Raw genomic sequence first — 6,000 nt, 5'->3', positions numbered from 1 at the left:
GGAGGCAGATGCTTAACCAAATGAGCCACTTAGGTGCCCCAGATATGCCATACTTTATATAACCAATCCCCTGCTCTACTGGGCTTTTGTGTAATTCCCAGTTTATTCTATCAAATATACAACACAGGGGATAAACATCCTGGTAGCAAAATCTGTGCATGTGTTCATAATCATGAACACATTTCTTTAGGATAAAATCCTACATTTGGAATTGCTGAGTCAAAGAATATAAGTATTTTAAACACTTTTGAGACTCATTGCTAAATATACTCACCCAGACTTTCACATACTTGGCAGTGAAGTGATCTCTTCAGAGCTCTAATAGATTAATATGTGTTTCCAGGGGTTTGGCTGTGGGCAGTGTTTCCCACACTTTAGCACAGACCCTTTTATCATGTTAACTACTAACAGCTCACGACAAAATAATATTCTGTTGAGGAGAGCCTGAGAAATTCAAGTTGAATTGGTGGTTGTGAGGAAGTGCTAAAAGATGAAGGGCTTTGTAACACAAGGCCTGTTTACATCACAGTTCTGTTTAGCTGTCAACTAGGCTTCATGCTTAACTCTATGAAATTATGGATCCCTATCCAAAGAATAGTCTTTCAGAAAAACCTACCTACTTTGTAGGGAAGGGACCATTCTTACCCACTCTCACCCATACCAGCATCCTTTGTCTTTCTTGTTTCCTCTCTCATTACCATGCTGTCCTGATCACTCTTGACTCTTTTCCTGCTGATGTGGGAAGAAAAACGTAGCCACTTTGTTTCTTTTTAGAACTAACTGAAACAAACTGATAAATAAGTGGACTCCCTGTAAAAATTGGAGAAAAACAGCATGTTTTGCAGTGTGGAGCTTGAAGCAGTTTAGTGTTTGGAGAGTGTTGAAGTTGAGGTTCGAGAGGAAGACGGGAGGTCATCTGAGAAGCCTCCCGAGAGGGGTGGCCTCTATGGCCTTGTGGAGAAGAGATGGAGGGGGCTTGAGCCTGAAGAAGAGAGGACTTTAGAGGTCGCTGGAGTGGCTTCAGTGAAAGTGTAAGTCTGAGTGGGGAGGTCTTGAACTTGAGCTGTTGTGGTAGAGATGGAGAAGGATGTGTGGTAAAATCGGAGCAGGAGGAGAGAGCACTGAGGATGACTTTTCAAGGACCCCAGTCATCAGCAAGATATGAGTTTATGTCTGTGTATAACTTTCTGGACTTTTCATATCCAAATACATTTTATATAAAGAGTCAAACAATTTGAGGTAAACAAATTTAGGGTTAAGAGGCTCTTATGTATATAATGGTCTTAAGATTTTTTCAAAGTTAAAATAGCCTCAGTTTTTGAATTGAGGTATAATCGACATAGTACATTATATTAGTTTCAGGTGTACAATATAGTGATTCAATGTATATGTTGTGAAATGATCACTATAATACATCTAGTTAATGTCTATTGCCATACATAACTACAGAGTTTTTTTCTTGTAATGAGAACTTTTAAGATCTACTCTCTTAGCAACTCTCAAACATGCCATACAGTGTCAATAACTGTAGTTACCAGCCTATACATTACATCCCTAGGACTTACCTGGAAATTTGTACCTTTTGACCTCCTTCACCTATTTTATCCACTCCCACCCCCTATCACTGGCAACCACCAATCTAAAACAACTTCCTTAATTAAAAATTTAGCCAATATGGGAAAAAACCATGAGTAAAAATATTTTAATTAATTAATTAATTAATTAATTTTTTAATTTTTGGGGGGTAAAAATATTTTAAAAACCACCTTTAGTCTCAGCATGTAAGTTATTTTCAACATTTTGTGTATAATTTTTCAGAACTTTTGAGCTAACTTCTCATTGAACTATTAATGAGTCCAGGAGTCATGGCTTTGGCAATTACTCCCTGTGATTTCCTTATTTGCTGCAAATAAAGTTTCCTTTGTGTGACAACTCCATAAAACCCCACAAACTATTAATGAGACCTTATTTAATTTTTACTTTTATTTAATGTATTTATATAATCAGACATTCCTTTGTACTCTCACTCTTTTCTTTTCAGCTTAAAAGTTTTTCAACGTCAGGAGGAAGATGACTGGTGGACTCTTGCTTTTGAATGTCATATACATGGTGCTAACTAGGGCCTCTCTGGTTTTAACCAGGCTGGCTGCTAACCTAGTCACTGAAAACAAATGCAATAACACCATCTCTTTCGTGTTTTAGTCTTTTATTTTTTAAAGATTTTATTTATTTATTTGAGAGACAGAGAGAGAGAGAATGAGTATGGGGGTGGAGTAGCAGAGGGAGAGGAACAGGGTAGCCTCCCCACTGAGTGCAGAGCTGAGTCTGGGGGCTCCAGCCCAGGACCCTGAGATCATGATCTGAGCACAAATCAGGAGTGGGCTGCTTAACTGACTGAGCCACTCAAGTGTCCCATTTTAGTCTTCTTTAAAGTCATCAAAGATGATCACCATGAAGTAGATCTTCCCCTAGCTTATTCGTTGCTACCCATGTGTAATAGTCCCATTTTGCAACTTGGAACCTAAAGAAGTGAGTTGGTGTTTCTTGAGGGGGAGGAAGAGGAGAGTCCTAAGGAAGAGAGTGGAGGATTCCCTAGAAAACCAGCCTTGATATGGAGATTTGCAAACAGATCTGTTTATTGAGGAGTGGGTTTGGGGTTAGCTCCAGTGAGGGAGTAAAGAAAGCAGGTTTGGGCAGAAGGAGAAATTAAACTAGCAATTGCAATGAAAGCCTAGGAGGAGGTAAGCTGGAATTCAGGCAACTCTCTTTAGCAGAGGGTGGTTCCTGAAGACTCAGCTCTGAGCGGCCAGAATGCCTGCTACCTGGGCAAAAATGGTCCGGGAGGGGAGATCTGGGTGGTAGACCAGAGTACCCATTGAATTCCACATCTCATGCCACTTGGATCTGCTTGTTTCATATAATAGATTTTCTCCTTCTGAGATCAGGTCTTTTAAGATTCTCTGTGGTTCTTTTTTCCTGGAGAAACTTCTAAGCAAAAATCAGTGACATAAACTACAAATTCTGTTGCTGCCCTGGGTCTCAGGGCTGCTGCTGATACCATCATCTCCTCTAGGTTCTTCTCATTCTCAGTGCTTTTGCTAGGATGACCTTCATCCCTAGGGGGTCTGAGCCCATGGTTGCCATGCCCTTCTCAGCCACAGTGGCTGGACTTGTTCATTTACTGTCAAAAATGAATAAGAGAGGACCAAAACACCCCAGTGGACCGCCTAGGTGCCGAACGAATTCTTCCCTGTCCCTGTTGTCTTATGGCACACATACCTCATCCTGCTCATCTGGTGATTGACAGGGTCAATCACCCCATTGGGATGACTGATTCCTTTTCTTGCCTGTTGGTCTTTTGGCAGGAGAAACCTAAAGAAACTGAGTGGCATCTATAGCTATCATGACTGAGAGTGGGAGTTAGGTCTGAAGCAAGATGGTTAAGGTATATTATTGTCCATTCCACGTAAATACAAAATGTTTCTGATCCTTCTTAGAGGGATGGAAAAAATTTTGCATCGGTCTGATTCCTGTATACAAGGTAACTGAAGTCTTGTTGATCTACTGTAATAATGATACCAACTACCGGGGCCACTATTTGGTTGAGTTTACAGTAGTTCATTGTCACCTTCCATGATGATCCATTCAGTTCTTGTAAAGGCCAACTAATGAATAAATGGGCGTATGATAAAAGTGAGGATACTTGCTTCCTTTAGGGCTTTAAGGTGCACTAGATCATCATCATTCCTTTCACAATATGCTACTTATTTTCATTTTACTCTATTAATCAATTTGGGAAGTGGTGCTCAGAAGGTCCCAAGCAGCCCCCCACATTGACAGCTCTTACCACAGGGACCAAAAACCTCCCCCAAACAAAAACCATTGTAGTTGGGGATTCTGTCGACTATTATTTTTCTTTTTTTGGGGGAGCAGAGAAGTGACTACTGGGTAGGTCCCTGGATCCAATGAATTCATTTTGAGGTGAACCTGGAATAAAAATACTTATAATCTGACCCCGTTCCATTGCTATTCAAATGGTCGGGCCATTACGATGTTTCTGGTCTCTTAAGTGTCAATGTCAGCTTGGAGCCTGTGTCCAGCAGTCCTCAAAATGTCTTGGTATTTCCTTTTACCCAATGTGTGGTTACTTGAGTAAATGATTATTGGTCCATTTGGCAAAGGACTGGGGTAATTATCACCATGTACATTTACTTTAGTGTTTCAGGGTCTTTCCTCCTGGGGACCTAGCTCTCCTTCAGTCAATGGGTTTTGGGTTCGAAAAATAAGCTCATGTCCAGAAATTGGACAGGAGATCATAACTCTTGAATAGGGAGGTTTCTCTCATCCTCTAGAGTATCTGTTCTTGATTAGAAAAATTCATAGATGAGAAATACTCTTGTTGTCTGTTATCTGTCTTGTGCCTGTAGATGCTGTGTTCTATTAACTATCATTCTCTGTTCATAAAAATAGTATATCTGGGGATCCCTGGGTGGCTCAGCGGTTTTGGCGCCTGCCTTTGGCCTAGGGCGTGGTCCTGGAGTCCCAGGATTGAGTCCCACCTCAGGCTCCCTGCATGGAGCCTGCTTCTCCCTCTGCCTGTGTCTCTGCCTCTCTCTCTCTCTGTCTCTCATGAATAAATAAATAAAATCTTAAAAAAATAGTATATCCACTCCTCTGAGTCCTTTGATCCCTTTCCTATCATCTACTATAGCAATTCTGGCATTTCTGTGTCACTTAGTTTGGGCCATCGATTTTTCCACCATCCAAAAGCTAGATTAGCAGCAGATTTGTCCCATCTCCTAGGGCCCTTGCAAGGGTGTTAAATCCTATATCCCATTTACAAATCTTATGTTTCATTCCCCAATATCTCCCAGTCAAGCTCCCTCTGGATTTGGCTCCTGCTGGTAAATGTTGACTTCCTATAGTTTCTTCAGGATATGGTGATTTTCTTTCTAATTTAAAATTTTATTTAAGATTTATTTATTTGAGATAGAGAGAAAGAGCGCATGCGAGAGAAAGTGTAAGCTTGGAAGGGGTCATTTCCTTGGGCCATGGGCAATGTCCAGGGAAGAATTCAGCAATGAGGTATCAGCAGCCGTCACTCCTGGCGGCTGAGGGAATTTGTACCTTGATCTTGATAAGGAAACAGGGCAGCACACCACAGCATCTGCCTCGCTGTGGTCTGAGATTGCTACTCGGATGTCTAATAGACATCACAGGCTTAACATAGATACCTAAAGGACAGCCCTTGTGTTTTTTTCTTTCTGAGCCTGTTTTTCAGAATCTCTTCTTTATAAATGCTTTTATAATGGATCAGTGAGGTTCAGACCATAGCTCTTGGTTTATTTCTTTCCTGCCTTGACCCCCATCTGTATGCCAGCAAGTCCTCCCAGGACCAATTCCAAAAATAGATTTTGAGTCCATTCACTTCTTTACATCTTTACTGCTTCTACCTTAGTCAAGCCACTACCATCTCTTTTCTGTTCAACTGCAAGTGAACTCTTTGTTTATAATCTTGCCTTCTCCAATTAATTTTTCATATGGCAACCACAGTGATTTCTTAAAGATATAAGTAAGATCATGTCACACTTTTATTTATATATTTCAGGACCTAACATTTCATTTAGAAACAATTTAACCTTGTTACCACGATTTACAAGGCCCAGTGTTATTTGGCCCTTTCCAATGACAGTCATTATTATGGCCTACTGAATTGTCATTTCCTTCCCTTCTTACCAACAGAATTTTGATTTTTGGGGGTGTCAATATCTCCAGGTGATGGAAAAGACTAATCCAAGCCAATTATGACAAATCCCTCCTTTCCCAGCCTGCTTCACTGCTGGATGGGTGAATAGGGGTTGTTTATGAACTACTTCAGACCAATAATACCAAAATTGAATTTTGTTAGAAGGTTTCCGAGAAGGTTTTTTTTTTTTTTTTCTTTTTAAAAATCTTTTGTTTTCTTTTCCATTTCTTGTTGAAAGAAGATGAAGGGCACTG

At 40.5% G+C, this 6,000-nt stretch overlaps 1 long non-coding RNA gene across 1 annotated transcript in view; it reads left to right on the top strand.

Annotated features, from left to right (window-relative positions):
- The first annotated feature begins 819 nt into the window (after positions 1-819).
- Positions 820-6,000, top strand: part of LOC111097022 — an 85,754-nt gene continuing 80,573 nt past the window's right edge. The window contains exon 1 of the long non-coding RNA XR_005363222.1: positions 820-1,031. This is a non-coding gene — a long non-coding RNA (uncharacterized LOC111097022). The remainder of the gene's footprint in view (positions 1,032-6,000) is intronic.

This window comes from Canis lupus, chromosome 8, assembly GCF_011100685.1.
Source record: "Canis lupus familiaris isolate Mischka breed German Shepherd chromosome 8, alternate assembly UU_Cfam_GSD_1.0, whole genome shotgun sequence".
Taxonomy (NCBI): Eukaryota; Metazoa; Chordata; class Mammalia; order Carnivora; family Canidae; genus Canis; species Canis lupus.
This window is presented reverse-complemented; position numbering and strand designations above follow the sequence as displayed.